The following is a 16,592-nucleotide window of genomic DNA, read 5'->3' on the forward strand; positions in this document are numbered from 1 at the left end:
CATTGAAGAAAATGAAGAATCGGAAAGCCCCGGGGGAAGATGAAGTTACTGTAGAGTTGTTAAAATTGGGAAGAAGAGACATAACAAAAACTGGCAAGGCTCTTCACAAAGTGCATTAGAAAAGGTGTGATGCCTAAGCAGTGGAATAATGCAATCATAGTTTTGCTGCATAAGAAAGGAGATAAATCAGAAATTGGAAATTATAGACCAATTAGCTTGTTATCCCATATCTACAAGTTGTTCACAAGGGTCATTACTAACAGATTAGAAAGAATACTTGATGAGAATCAACCGAAAGAGCAAGCTGGCTTTAGGACAGGATTCTCAACTATGGATCACCTTCACGTAATATCACAGCTAATGGAGAAAGCAAATGAATATAAAACACCATTATGCCTGGCATTTGTGGATTATGAAAAGGCATTTGACTCCATACAACATAAGGCAATGTTTCGGGCACTGGAAAGACAAGGCATAGATACTCCATATATTATGATTTTGAAGAAAATATATGAGAGTGCTACATCCTTTATTAGACTAGACAAAGACAGTAGGAAATTTAAAATCGAGAAAGGAGTTCAACAAGGAGACACAATATCTCCGAAGCTGTTTACTGCTGCCCTTGAGGAAGCTTTCAGAAGATTAGACTGGTCGCAGAAAGGAGTCAATGTGAACGGAGAGTACCTAAACCATTTACGATTTGCAGATGACATTGTGGTCATAAGCCACGATCCCAAAGAATTAGAGGAAAATCTTAATCAGTTATGCACAGTTAATAAGGATTTTGGACTAAAGATGAATATGGCTAAAACAAAAGTAATGATGAACAAGTATGCCACGGAAAGGGAAATAATGATTGAAGGAGCAGTAATTGAAAAGGTGGAGTCATATACTTATCTGGGACAAGTTATTAGCTGTAATAATGATAAATGGCTGGAAGTCAAGAGAAGAATAAATTTTGGATGGATAGCATTCAGGAAATATAGTCACATACTGAAGAGCAATATCCCAGTTTGTCTGAAATGTAAAATAATGAACCAATGTATACTCCCCACCATGACTTATGGAAGTGAAACTTGGGCACTCACCAAAAGAATGGAAGAGAAGCTAAGAACTACACAGCGAAGAAAGGAACGAATTATATTGGGAATCAGACTGTTAGATAAGAAGAGAAACAAATGGATTAGGCAGCAAACTCAAGTAAAGGACATTCTTATCAAAACTAAAGAACTAAAATGGTCTTGGGCAGGACACATAGCTCGAAGACATGATGACAGATGTACTAAGAAAATAACAGAATGGTACCCAAGAGGAGCTAGAAGAAAACCTGGAAGACAAAGGCGGAGATGGATAGATGAAATTCATGAGTTTTTGAGTAGTAAATGGATGGCCAGTGCTCAAAACAGAAGGAACTGGAAAGTTGCTGGAGAGGCCTTCATCCTGCAGTGGATTGAAAATGGCTGATGATGATGATGATGATGACCCATATTAATAGTTTAATGGCAGCCATAAGCAGAGGTAGAATTGATTCTAGCACTGCTTCTATTATGATATATAGTAGCTTGAAAATCTGGGGGTGGGTTACAAGGCCTGCCGGAGCTATTTTAGAGTTACTAAGAACACAAACATGCATGTGTTTTCTTGCATTATACATAAATGCCAGAAGTATGGTAAATTTAACAAGTGAAATGGTTAAGTCATCAAATGCTGACATCAAATATCACAGAAATATGTTATCACTCTGATGTTAGGGATGCAGAATTTGAATATTGAGTCTATGGCTTCTCCCACCTCCTGTCATGTCTGTCTTTTTATACACATAGATGTGATTAGAAAGGCAGATGGCACAAGAGGTGGGGAGAAATTATGTCTTTTGTTAAGAAACTTCTAAAAGAGTACAATCAGTAAACACTGGTAAAATAAAGAGGAGAGTAGGAGTATGCTATTATAAGCCAAATGATTGATGGGTATAATGAACCCACTCTGTCCCTTTGCTATAAAGACAAATAGGGCCAACCGAGCTAGTCAGGTGGGTAAAGTGCCTGCCTGGCAACCCAAAGGTCACAGGTTCGAATCCCACCTCAGGCTTGGATCAGAGTAAAGTGCAAAAACTTTGGGAGGTGCATTATGGCCACAGAAGCCGATGTGCTAACAAAAAAACAAAAAAAAAAAAGAGAGACAAATAGAGTGGGCTAGCAAATCAGATTGTCTTGTCATGGGATTTTAAGTTTCCAGATATTGATTGGAACTTGTGGGTTGGAAGCTTACTCAGTAGAAAACATTTGTGTATTTGCTACGTGCATACACCACCACTTTAGAAAGGCAAGTGAAAGTAACGTTCTTCATCTAATTATTAGCAGTGATACATTGTGTATTAAGAATCTTTAAGTATGATGTGGGATTTATTCATAGAAATAACTACTGTCAAGAGTATAAAGCATACGAGAAGCAGTAACCTTAGAATAACATACCAATTGGGTGGTATCACTAAAGGTGGTGGAGAACAAAATAAACCTAGGGGGTGATTGTAAAGTCTGGCATGAAATTCTCTGAAAAGTGGAGACACTACTAGTAAAGCTCATGGGATTCTGTTAATGTTATACAGGAATTTTTCAGCAAGGACAAGGAGGTAATTATTCCATCGTGTAAAGCAATGGTTAGATTGCATCTGGAGTACTGCATATGTGTCTGGAGGTATCATTGGGGAACTGAATGTGTGTAGAGAAGAGCAACAAGATTAGTCAAGGACACAAGAACATATTGTATTTCTATAAAAGGTACCTTCAGTTCTGCAAATTGCAGAATTTGGAAAAAGACACCTGCATGGAGACCAAATTGAAGTATTTAAGGCTTTGAATTTATCATGTAATTAATCATGATGGCATCCTTACTCTTTCTTAGACAATACACATAAAGTAAAAGTAAAGTAAGGTGCAGCCATTATCAACCCACTGCAGGATGGAAGCCTCCTCAACAATTCGTGCTGAGGGAAATGGACCATAATCTGCCACGCTGGTCCAGTGCGTGTTGGCAGATTGACCGTATTCAGCAGTCAGGGGCTTGAACCCCGGTCTACTCAAAGAGCGTATGCTACTGCACTCCCGCTCCTGACCACTCGGCTACGGACAATACACATACAGGGACATAAATTTTAATAAAGATGGTTATAGGATAGATGTGCAAAAATTTGCCTTCATCCGGAAGGTAATTTATTGTCGGAACAAACTTCTGTCTGGTGCTTGTGGAAGTGGGTAGTCTGAATAAATTTAAGAAAGAATTAGATATATTTGGGGGGGGGGGGGCAGACAGTTTTTTTTTTTTGGTATGCCACATAAGCCTTCTTCCTTAGATAATTTGCTACTACTAATACTAATATATGCATAAGTAGACTATATATAGTAGACATTATTCAGTGAACATGATGTGATTAGAAAAAAAAGGGATGTGATTCATCCCTTAACACTAGAAAGAAAGGGATGTGATCCATCCCTTTCTTTCTAGTGCGTCTGATATCCATTTTGGTATAAATCTTGAATATATCTTAGTTTGTATTAAATGCTTAGAGGCCTCTGTGATTACCTCCCACTGACCACCTCTCATTTGGCATTTACATATTTCAACATCAGTTTGTCCCACTGAAATTGAGTTTAAAAGAAAATGTTAGAACCCATTATAAGGAATTATAATTAATGTCAAAATTCTGTGAAGGAATTTTGTTTTTACAAAATTCCTTCACTTTACCCATGATATTAATTTATTTGAATAAATCCTCAAATGCTATGAATTACTGCCTAATGGTTCCTTCCCTTAAAGCCTCTTAATTTATGATGAATCACTGCTGCTAATCACGATTATTACTTTTTCTTATTGCCTCTCTTACATGTATACTTTTAGCAGATTCACAAATGTTCTGCTGCTGAGTGAGCTTCCAACCTACAAGGCCTATCACAGATCCAGATCTTATTTTTATTTTTCCAGTGTTTATGTCACACTCAGACTGCTTCAATGTAATAGTGGCAGCCTGTATCTACTTCTACTGTTTGTACTATTTTAGAGTCTACACATTTTGTCTCACCTTTCTAACACGTTATAATCACCATATTTGAATTCTGCATTCCTAATCAGTGTTTATGTTATACTTACATTGTCAGCATTAGCATTAGTAGAGGCATTTGATGCAAGAAAGCAAGCTTATGCAGCATCAGCCAAAAACAAAAAAAAAAAAAAAAAAAACCCACTTCCACTTCACCCCTCTGTTCGTTCCAAATACCTGTCCAGCTGAGCCTTAAACTTATTTAGGCTATCAACCTCCACCACAAGGGATGGAAGTCTGTTCCACCAACCAACCACCCCCTGGCTAAAGGCAAATTTCCTCACGTCTATCCTACATCTGTCTTTCCTCAATTTGAATTTATGCCCTCTCAGGTGATTTTTCTGAGCTAGAGGAAGAATCCCATCAGCATTGAGCATGCTTAAACCATTCAAGGCTTTATACACCTCTATCAGATCACCTCGCTGGTGCCTAGTCTCCAGACACTGTAATTTGCAAAACTTAAGCCTTTCTTCGTAAGAGCACCCCTTTGTTCCATTCACTAATCTTGTTGCCCTTCTCTGTACTCGTTCCAGCAGCTCTACATCCTTTGATGTCAACTTTGATGTCAGCTTTGATGTCAACTAATATTTCAAACTTGTCAAATTTATATACAGTACTGTACTCCTATCAATACTGTATAAGCAAGTGAATATGTGTCTGTGTTTTTAGTAATTCTTCCAGAGCTAAATTGCTAGTCCTATGTGTGGATCCTCCTGCTTTTCAGGCTACTGTATGTCAAAATAGAAAAAAATATGAGAAATTAGTTTCCACCTCTGCTTATTGGTTGTCATTAAATTATTAGTTCAGTATTCTTCTCCCTCAAACTACATTTTCCAAACCACCTAACACTACCTCAATAGCATTGCAGTTTAAGTGTAACAGATCCTTATATAATCAGTCCCATCTATTAATTATCAATGGTCATGCTGAGAAAAATTCTACCCTATGAGCCTTTTAGTCTCTTAAGGGTCAAATTGATTGACAAAGCTCTCATCAACTCCCTTATAGTATCATGACAAAATCCAAACACTTTCAAATTCAGCCCTTACTGATGGCTTTTTCTTAATCATCGCATACTTGTTAGGTGAAGCCTCATAATGCCTAACACATAATAATACTTATCTTCATTAGTACCAACATCTATAACAATATCCCCTTTTATACCCTTTAAAGATAATTGTTCTACAATATCACCTTTTCCCCTGATAGACATACCATGATTCTTTTCTATATATCCTTATTGATAAAATATTTTCTGACGAGTCTCTCGATGAATAACTATTTCCTGTGGGGCCAACACAACCTGCTTGTGATGATACTGCCATGCAACCAGAAGTATGAGGGGGATAGGTTCCAACATTAAGGTGGGCAGATGAGTGCTTGATGAGTATCCCCATTTAATTTCTTTGAGGACAATGACCTTTTTCTTCAAGCATTCAAATTTATTCAAAACAACACAAATGAAGATTCTAAAAATCCAGGAGTATTCAGAGGATTAGTAAATTTTGCCTGTACATTAGATTCCAATTTAAAGAACCATTTAGAAAGTAATGCAGCATGTGGTAAGGCTATCCAAGAGAAGAATGTTGCATATCGTAATTGGCTTGTTTCTAATTTTTCAGTTTCATTTTCTGCCTACACCAAAGCTCGCAACAATTGTAAAGCAGTTATTAATCAGTCCAAACTAGAGTTTGAACAGGCTAAGAGTAGAAAACTTGCTTCTTGCCCTAATGGTAGCCAAGCATTCTGGTCTCTTGCCAAAGCTATTGGCCGCAACTTTTGCCCATCTCTGCTCCCACCTCTGTCCAAACCAGGCGGTTCTGTTGTCACTTCAGCCAAAGGTAAAGCTGACCTGCTAGCATCCCATTTTTCTTCCAGCTCATGTATTAATGATCTTGGTAAAACTCCTCCCACCATTCCCAACACGCTCCATTCAATGCCTCCTGTGGTCTTCCGTCAAAAGTATATCAGAAGGATTTTGATGAATCTTGATGCTAAGAAAGCTCCAGGTCCTGATGGTATTTCTCCTCTTGTTCTCAAAACCTGTGCTCCTGAACTTACTCCTATTCTTTGCCGCCTTTTTTCACTTTCTTATTCCAAAGGTGTTTTTCCTTCTTCCTTAGAAATTTGCTCATATCCGGCCAGTTCCTAAAAAGGGTCCCTCCCATCCAATTATCATCCCATTGCAATTACTTCTACTCTTTCTAAAGTAATGGAGAAATCAATTAACCGCCAACTCTTAAACTACCTAGAAACCTTCTGTCTGATCAACGATCGCCAGTATGGATTCCGTCAGTGTCGATCCACTGGTGATATTCTGGCTTATGTTACCCATTTATGGACTAATTCAATGGAAAAGTTCAGTGAAACACAAACATTTGCTCCTGACATCTCAAAGGCTTTTGATTGTGTTTGGCCTAAAGGTCTTCTAAACAACCTTCCATCTTATGGTTTGCCAACTGTTTTTAGTAATTGGTTATCCAGTTTTCTCTCTGATCGCTCACTGAGGGTGATGGTAGATGGCTCTCTGTCTTCTAACTTCTCCACTAATGCCGGTGTCCCCCAAGGTTCAGATCTTTCCCCCACTCTTTTCCTCTTGTATATTAATGACCTTCTTCCATTGACTGGAAATCCTATCCATAGTTTTGCCGATGATAGCACATTGCATTCCACTTCCCATTTTGAGAAACCTTGTCCTGCTCAATCAGCTTCAACTTCTCGAAAATCTGCTACCAATTCCTTAAATGCCAATCTTCAGGTAATTCTCCAGTGGGGCAAAGACAACTTAGTTGATTTCAACCCTTCTAAAACTCAGTCTTGTTTTATATCTCACAAAAAGGATTCTTCTGCTCCTATGCTTATCTTTAGGGACACTCCGATTTCTAGGCAAAATGATATATCTCTTTTGGGGATTACCCTGACTTCTAATCTCTCTTGGCACAAGCACATTACAAATATTGCTTCCTCTGCATCTAAAAAACTTGGTTTTCTCTTTCGCTCTCGGCGTTACTTTTCTTCCAAACAGCTGCTCACTCCGTATAAATCGCAAATCCGCCCTGCCATGGAATATTGTTCCCACATCTGGGGTGGTGCCCCCAAAACCTCACTCAGGCTTCTTGATTCCATTCAGAAGAGGGCAGTTAGGTTAATTAATGATTCATCTCTAACAGAGTCTCTCCACTTGCTGTCTCATAGACGTACTGTTTCTGCTGCATGCCTCTTCTACAGATACTTCCATGGGCACTGTTCTTCTGAATTAGCTTCTATATTTCCTGCTCTCTCTTTCAAAACAGACCGAACACGTGCCACCACCAGCCAACATCCATTTACTGTCCAACTTCAAACTCACAGAACCAACTTTTCATCTTCCTCATTTATTCATTCAACTGCCGTTTTCTGGAACAACCTTCCTTCATATGTATTTCCTGAAAATTACAATCTACAGAAGTTCAAGTCCAATGTCAACAAATATCTTCTTTCGTCTTCTCAACCTCCAACCCACGCACCGTACTAAGTACTATAGGTTCTAATACCTCTCGTGTTTGGGGTTCACATAAAAAAAAAAAAAAAAAAAAAGAGATGCCTTTGTGTATGATAGTTGTTGTTAGTATAGGGCTTAATGACACAAGGGCTACTGAGGTAAAATTGTGTCTCTTCATTGTTTATTTATAGGCAACATGTTAAATTATATGCTCCTGTACAGGTCAATATATTTTAGGTACATCAAAAGTTCTATGTTTGCTTCATTTCCTATGAAGTGAGATAAATCATGAGAGATGTTCATTGTGGAGAGAGATTGAAAAGTGTTAGAGCGGAATGTAAGGGACAATAAACCAGAAAATGGCAGGCTGTAAGTTGTTCCAGACAGTGTATGATAGGTGTAGTGAGAGAGAGAGAGAGAGAGAGAGAGAGAATTAAGTGGAAGTTTAGCATTTTGTTGGTAAACCATTTTCAGCAATTTCAACCATTATTCTCTCCACTTTTTCAACTATATAAAAACCATGTTTGGCTTCAGAGCCTATTTTTAACAAGCTTAAGGATTAAAGAGATACATGTAACACATTTGCTGCATATGATGTGTATAAGCATTAAAAAAAAAAAGCATCTAAGTGCTGTTCTTGTAATGCATGTGGACAGTCATTCTTAAGCATTCAATAAATGAGTTTTCTTTTTTCTTTCTTTTTTTTTATAAAACCCCAAACACACAAGGTATCAAAACCTATAGTACTTAGTACCGTGTATGGTTTGAAGGAGAAGTATGGGGGAGGGGGGTGCTGGAAACTTTGCTCTAGAGACTAAACATGAGTTTCACCACCTTCAAGCCTCCAATAAGCAAAGTGGTGAAGCGCACAAAATTAACAATTACTCGATTCTTTAAGCACACTGATTAAACTGTGGGCACAATGATTAGCAGCAAAATTCTTGGTTTTTGTTTATAGTTTGTATAGTGATTTTTTCTTGAGATTTCTTGAGATTGACTTACATTGAATAAACTTTTGATAAAATTTCAAAATCTGTTCTGATTTACAGCTCAGCCTAAAAGTAAGTGTTTGCTTGTAGCTATGAATTCCAGAGTTGTACTTTTCAGTCATTATTTATGAATTTTTGGAATGTCGATGATTTCACAATGTTATTATCCAACATTACAAAAAATAGGGCATATGGAATTCACTCTCTGAAATATAGGTGGAAGCAAACTTGCTAAAATGTCAATATAATAGGCTACACATACTAAAGTTGAATCTACACATACACTCGGTGATCAATGAATTATGACCTAATACTGCAGTGGGTCACCGCACTAATAAAAGCCGCTATTTGTTTAGGCATTGACTCCACTAGATGTCTGAAGATGGCTGTAGCGATTTGCAGCCATGCTGCCTGCAAGGTTTTCCACGGTGTTGGAATAGATGATAGTTGCATGTCTGTATGCCTTACTTCTCATTCCAAACATCCTGCAGATGTTTAGTTGAATTGAGGTCAGGTAAATTTGGAGGCCAATCGAGATGGGTATCTTCACTGTGTTCCTTGAACCACTTGTGCACAGTGTGGGCCTGATGACATGGCACATTATCGTCTTGGCAGATCCCATTTCTGTCTGGAAGAAATGCAAGAGTGCATATGATCTCCTAAGAGCTGCCAGTAGACCTCACCAGTGAAATGTTGTTCTTAGTTCTTGCCAGCAAAACATGTCCCATATTAAGTAATCACCACCTGCCTGGATAGTAGGTACAATGCACGATGGGTCATGGACTTATTATTATTAGCTATATGGTGCAAGGAAACCTGAGGCTTATGCTACATCAGCCAAAAAAAAAAATTCCTGCATTTACCCTGAGAGAGAGAGAGAGAGAATCAGAAGTAGAAGGAAATCACCAAGAAATCAAGAAAGAGAAGAATAATGATATCCAGCTCAGGACCCTGGGTTTGCCAAGCCCATACTCACCAGATGTGAGCTCCTGGGATTGTGTTACTTGTGCCACACATGAAGGCGTCTGTCAGTGTGTTGCCCCAGGTATTTGGACATCTGAACAGCATACGCTCGTTTCCAGTCCAGTGTCCAACCAATATGTTATCGACACCACAGAATTTGCCATTGACGATGATCGACAGTGAGGAGAGGGTGTCTCTTGGGTCTTCTGCTGTGGAACCCCATATGTCTGAGTGTGCTGTGCATCATTATTTAGCCGACCGGGCTAGCTGCGTGGGTAAAGTGCCTGCCTGGCAAACCAAAGGCCGCGGGTTCGAATCCCGCCTCGGGCTTGGATCAAAGTACTACAAAAACCTTGGGAGGTGCATTATGGTCATAGAAGCCGATGCGGCAACAACTACAAAAAAAAAAGAAGCAAGCATCGTTATTTGGGATATTGTTCGTATATTCCCTATATTATATTGTGATATCAGCTGTCATACAGTGATCTGCCGTTAAGCCTGTATAATGTGCTGCACCCTTTGCTTACCACAAACATCCACCTTGCATAATTCTTGACAGTTCTGTGGCAGGAGGTGGTTTGATCTATTTGACACCATTCTTTGAACACCTTAACCACAGTGGGCCATGAGCAACTGACAAGACTTGCTGTTTCCGATATGGAGGCACCCAACACACAAACTCCCACAATCATGCCCTTTTGAAACTCTGTGAAACTACATCCCATAACTGCTACTTTATCACTTTGATTTGCATGACCAGATGCAAATTTTTTTTTTTTTTTTTACGAAAACCCCAAACACGAAAGGTATCAAAACCTATAGTACTTAGTACCGTGCATGGGTTGAAGGAGAAATATGGAGGGAGGGGGATGCCAGAAACTTTGCCCTAGAGACTAAACATGGGTTTCACTACTTCAAGCCTCCAATAAGCAAAGTGGTGGTATTTCACCGGTTGATGAAAGTCATCTACCACCTTCAAATTGCCACTGCTCTAGCATACAAAGGTGTTTGGCTTTTTATACTGCAGCTATATGGCATAGTCCATTACAGTGGGGGTGGTCACAATTCAGTCATCTCTGAGCATATATGATACGTTCAGGGAAAGGTATTCCATAAACATCCCACCTCCTGGAAAAAAATATACTTTAACTGTCTTAGTGCACCAAAACCATCATAAATGCTATGTAAAAAAAATATTTTTCTATAACATTCAGAGAATACTTTCAGCTAAGGCATGTGACTCTGACAGGATCTGCATTCAGCATTTAATGTTATGCCACAGCCCTGATTACCTAAATGTGGCATTCAAAAGTGTATTAATTGTCAATATCTGGGTTGAGGACTCAATTTTATGTTCAACTGTTTCTGTGCCATCTTTTAAGCTATAGTGGGATACTGAGAGGAAAAACAAACTATGGTTTTAATGTGTGGTGTGATGACCACTGTAGCTTTTAATGCCCAGAGCAGTTTTGCAAGTAATCATAACATAATGTTTGAATCTGTATAAATCTTTTTACACAATTCATCCCCAAAGGAGTGGGGTGGGTCAGTTTGCCTTTTAATTGCTGCTTCCAAACATCTATGAAGAATGACTTTAGGGCTCTATAACATTTTGAAGTCTATGGTTACATTCTCATCACAAGAAGGAGCAAAAAAGAAAAACTGGGATCTTATGTGATTATGATTTCAAAAGCACTTTCAGAATTCTGTTACTGATCAACTTTTTACTGAAATGAAATCTCTCTACTGGTGGTCATAGCTTTTACAGTTTTGTAATTGTTTTCAACATACTTTTACATGAAAGCGTTTTTCTTATGTGCACATTTGAAAACCAAATACAAATATTAAATGGCAAGCAAAAATTAAATAATTAGTGGTTCTGGACAACCAAGAACTGTGCAAATCCAAATAAATACATCCATCACTGAGTATAATGATACTTCAAGATTCCCGTGGGAAATAATTAAATAAAAATAAAAATGTTAAAATTGAATTCCATGTTGTTGAAATTAAATATTATTAGCTAGTGTTCAGTTGAAAATTAAGATGAATAAAATTTAATTTGATGTAATGATAAATAAAAATGTAATAATCAATTATCTGTTATCACATCTGTTGCAGAAACCAGGGGACAAATGCTGCAAAAAACACAAAAAGCCTAGGCATTGCAACTTCTAAGGGGAGAAGATAGTTCTTTCCCATTCCATTTCAAGAAAAATGACTGGAAAGTAGCTGTGGTAAACATACCAGTAAGTTGTTTGGGATTATGTCCAGAATCTTTGTAGATAATTGAAGCAGATCTAGGCCACAATTCCTTTTTAGCTTTTCTAGTTTTCTAGCCCTGAATGTCACATAATTAATGAAGTTGAAGGTAAGTAGATGTCTTTGAAACCGATTCCAGACAGCAGCATTTTCTATATTTCTGTTTCTCCAGAAGAGTGAAATTTTTATTGAAGAAGAAATTTGTATAGCTGAAATCTGGAGCTGCAGTATGGCATTGGCACCTTCACTGCCAATGCCATATGGCAGCTTCAGTTTTCATCCTGCCATGGTTGCAAGCGATTTTTTTTTTTTTTTTTTTAACAGTTACTGCAGTGGTTTTCAACCTTTTTTTAATAATGGCACCCCTGTGTCATTATTAAAAAAAGACGAATAAATTTTCTTCTTTTTTTTTAATAAAATAAATGAGTTTTCCTAACTCATTTATTTTATTTTGTGGCACCCCTACTCAATTTTCTGCCTGTTATATATATATATATATATATATATATATATATATATACTGTGCTGCCACTTTATTAGGTACACCTACCTAGTAGCGTGTTGAGCCTCCTTTAGCCTTCAAAACAGCCTGAATTCGTCTAGGCATGGATTGAACAAGATGCTGAAAACGTTGTGCAGGATGGAGTACCATGCAGACGTGAGTGTGTCATGCAGTTCCTTGAGATTCGATGGAGGTATAGGCCTGCAGCGAACAGCTCTTTCCAGATCATCCCAAAGATGTTCAATAGGATTGAGATCCGTGGACCGAGTGGGCCACTGCAGCAAAGAAAAATCATTGTCACGTTCCTGGAACCATTCCATATTGATTCGGGCTTTGCGCACCTGCGCATTATCCTACTGGAAGTAACCATCTGACTGCTGATAAACTGTCAACAAGAATGGATGCACTTGGTCAGCAACGATGTTTAGGTACGATGTAGCATTCAGACGTGAATCTATGGGTATCAATGGACCCACCGTGTGCCAAGAAAACCTTGCCAAGGAAGTTTACTTGCACAATTCTAGCCATCCTCCTCTGACCTCTCTCTCATCAACAAGTGATTTTCTTCCACAGAAGTGCCGTTGAGAGGATGTTTTCTGTTCATTGCACCATTCTCGATACACCTTTAAAACTGTGGTGCATGAAAAGTTCAGGAGAACTGCTGTTTCAGAGATGCTTTGTCCAGCACATCTTGCACCTACTACCATGCCACATTCAAAGCCCGTTAGATCACTTCTTTTTCCCATTCTTGCTACGGTTTGTACGCTTAACTGATACCAGAAAGGTTGTTCTGCTGAATGTATATCCACAACTGTGGTCATGTGACTTGCAACATTGTGGGACAAACCATCTGTGTGCACAGCAGGGGTGTACCTAATAAAGTGGCAGCACAGTGTACATGTTATATGATAGTTATTACATATATATAATTATAAAAATTACATTTCATAATACAATTATATACAGTATATAATAATTTTATTCTTTATATAGAGGTATTAAATAAACATCAATTACAGATCACCACAAAATTAAAAAGATACTGTACACCTTTTTATAATGAAATAAACATATAAATTAAAAAATAATAAATTTAAGTAACTTAAACCCAAATTACGTGGCACCCCTGGAATGTTGTTGCAGCACCCCGGTTGAAAGCCACTGAGTTACTGGTTAGAGATATTGAAAAGTGATTTGTCATTTCAGTTTTATTTTTTTTAAAGGTCATTATGCTAAAATTCATTGAGGTTGGAATGATACTTAGAAAAATCTGAGGTCTAGTGACTTTAGCAAGGTACCTCCTCTGGTACCTTTCTAAAGTCACTATTATAATTACAGATCCAAACATAAATACTTTTATTTTCGGTGGGGCTTCTTGTTCTCAGCATGACCTTACTGCTAATCCATGGACACTAAAATAGCCATAAATTTCTTGCTACTAATCAAGTTGAAAGAGAATGGGAACATACTGAGGAAAATATCAGAGGAGTTCACTGTAAAGGCTATAGATACATTTATTCACTGATTCAAACAAAAATACTTTTATTTTCTTGGTTGGGGGGGGGAAGACTTTTCTTTCAACTCTGGTACTGATCTGCTGACACCATTTTGAGTGCACAATATGGCATTACAATCAGTATTGCAGATAAAGCCATATACTATAATACTTTTTTTTTTGGCAACAAAAGTGTTAGGCAAGTCTCCTACAGACATAGACTGCAGCATTAGCATTAGTAGAGGCATATGTTGCAAGAAAGCAAGCTTATACAGCATCAGCCAAAAAAAAAAAAAAAAAAAAACTTCTCATTTCACCCATCTATTCATTCCAAATGTTTGTTTAGTTCTGCTTTGAATTTATTTAAGTTGTTAACTTCCACAACAACAGATTGCAGTTTGTTTTAGCACTGAACCTCCCACTGGCTAAAGGCAAATTCCTGCACAAATTTCTACATCTATTCTACAACTGTGTTTTCTCAATTTGAATTTATGTCCTCTCACACGATTAATTTGGGCAAGAGGAAGAATCCCATCAGCATTGAGCTTGCTCAAACCATTCAAGGCTTTAGCCTAGAATTTGCCTAGTCTCTAGACACTGCAATTTGCAGAACTTAAGCCTTTCTTCGTAAGGGCAACTCTTCCATTAATCAATTTTGTTGCCCTTCTCTGAAAATAAGGCCTTCAGACCTGTATACAGTACTCAAGGTGTGGCCTGACCATTGCCTTATACAAGGGGATAATCACCTCCTTATTCCTGCTAGAAAAATTCCTGTATATCATTGGCAAGACACCATGAGCTACTCTTGCAGACTGTCTGCACTGCTCAAAAACTTCATATCTGACTTCACAATTACCCCCAGTTCTTTTTCATTCTTCACTACCCTGTAGACTGCTCACCCTTTGTGAGCAGCCTGCTCACACATTTGCACATCTCCAGCCCATAGATACCTCCCCTGAGTCCAAGGAAGCTCTGATAATTATGGCTAATGTTTTGCTTACTTCCTTCAATATAAATGGATAGATCCCATCCACTCTAGGTGCTTTTCTTATGTTTAACTTCAACAATTTCTCCTCCACTTTGCTCTGTTATTACAAAATCATTTAAATGATTTTGATAAACTTCTGGCATTCCCCTCTCTGAATATCCCCTCATGTATGAATTTAGATGCAAAATACTAATTCAGTTTGTCAGCTATCTGATCATGATCATCAACAGTCAAGCCATTGATATCAAGTAGACCAATCTGATTCATTCCTCTCCTAGAGTTTAAATAAGCAAACAACTCTTTGCTGTTTTTCTTTGCATCCTTTGCCAAAGATTTCTTGTAATCTGCCTAACCTCCTTTGTGACTTGATTACAGACCAGTTTATATCTACCATAGGCTGTGTCACCTGTTAATTTATATGTATCCCATGCATTTTTCTTCTCTGCCACATGTCTCATTAGTTTATATGACATCCATTTAGGCCTAAACCTTGAACAATATTTCTTGGTTGTTATGAAAAACATAGAAGCTTCCAAGATTAATTCTTTGAATGCATCCCATTTAGAATGTGCCATTGGTAACATCATCTGTTGGTCCCACTGAATAGAATTTAAAAACTGTCTGTTACCGCTGTAATTACCTTTACAAAAGCAAAAACCCTTCCCTTTACCCCTGATGGTAGTTACATCTGTGAGCAAATTCCACATCAGCACACTGTGATCACTGCCACCTAGTGGTTCCTATATCTGCAGATTCTTAATGCTTGTTGTTGTTGTTATTTAACGACACAAGGGCTACTGAGGCCAAATTGTGTCTGCTCATAGTTTATTTAGTTGAAATATACCACTGTAGATGTTAACTTAAATACTCCTATATAGGCCAATACATTTTAAATAGATTACAAGTTCTTTTATGTAAGCTTCATTTCCCAGGATATGAGTTAAATCATGTGAGGTTCAACCTAGAGACCGACTGAAAAGTGTTTGACAGTATGGTTGAATATAAGGGACAATCAAAGAGGAAATGCCTAACAGGAAGTTGACTATCACAGGATAAACACTGGGGTGGATCTTCTCCCAGTAGCAGGAACAGATGGGTATGATGAGTGTGTCCAATTCTGAGTCTTGCCAGTACCACTTCTTCTTGTCTGTTTTGTTGAAAGCTTGAGAGCCACAGCTTTGGTTCTTGCTTTATCTGGTAAAGTTTATTGTTGGTGTTACTTTTCCAGATCTGTGACCAGTTTTCGTAACTTGCTTTGCGAATAACAGGCTTATAATCAGTGTAAGGAACCTGAGGGTGTTCTGGGACAGCTGGTCGAGGATGTTTAGCTGCGAGGTCCGCACTTTCATTTCCCGGAATACCAGAATGGCCAGGGATCCAGCAAAAACTGATTGATTGATTGGACACATTGCAGGAAAATAGCTGAGAATGAATGTGTTTCAAGGTAGGATGAGAAGATGAGAAATTCGTCCTTATGGCAGAAACAGCACTGAGCGAGTCAGTGTAAATTATGGCAGGTGAGATGGAAAGTTCAATAATTTTACTAAGTGCTAATTTGATGGCATATAATTCGGCTGTGAAGACGCTGCAGGCTAATGGTAGTGAGGCAGTAACCATTAGAGAAGGAAAAACTGCAGCAGCACCAACCGTGTTGGCTGTTTTGGATCCGTCAGTATAGACTTTACAGGCATGTGAATTCAGAGTAGTGTGAGCTAAGTGCAACTGCCTGATATTAAAGGAAGGTACAGTATTCTTTCCCTACTCCAGAAAATGTGTATCATGGGAGGGAGAAACGTATGTCCAAGGTGGAACAGGTGCA

The sequence above is a fragment of the Mastigoproctus giganteus genome, chromosome 9 (genome assembly GCF_048544385.1).
Source record: "Mastigoproctus giganteus isolate SK-2022 chromosome 9, ASM4854438v1, whole genome shotgun sequence".
NCBI classification, from domain to species: domain Eukaryota; kingdom Metazoa; phylum Arthropoda; class Arachnida; order Uropygi; family Thelyphonidae; genus Mastigoproctus; species Mastigoproctus giganteus.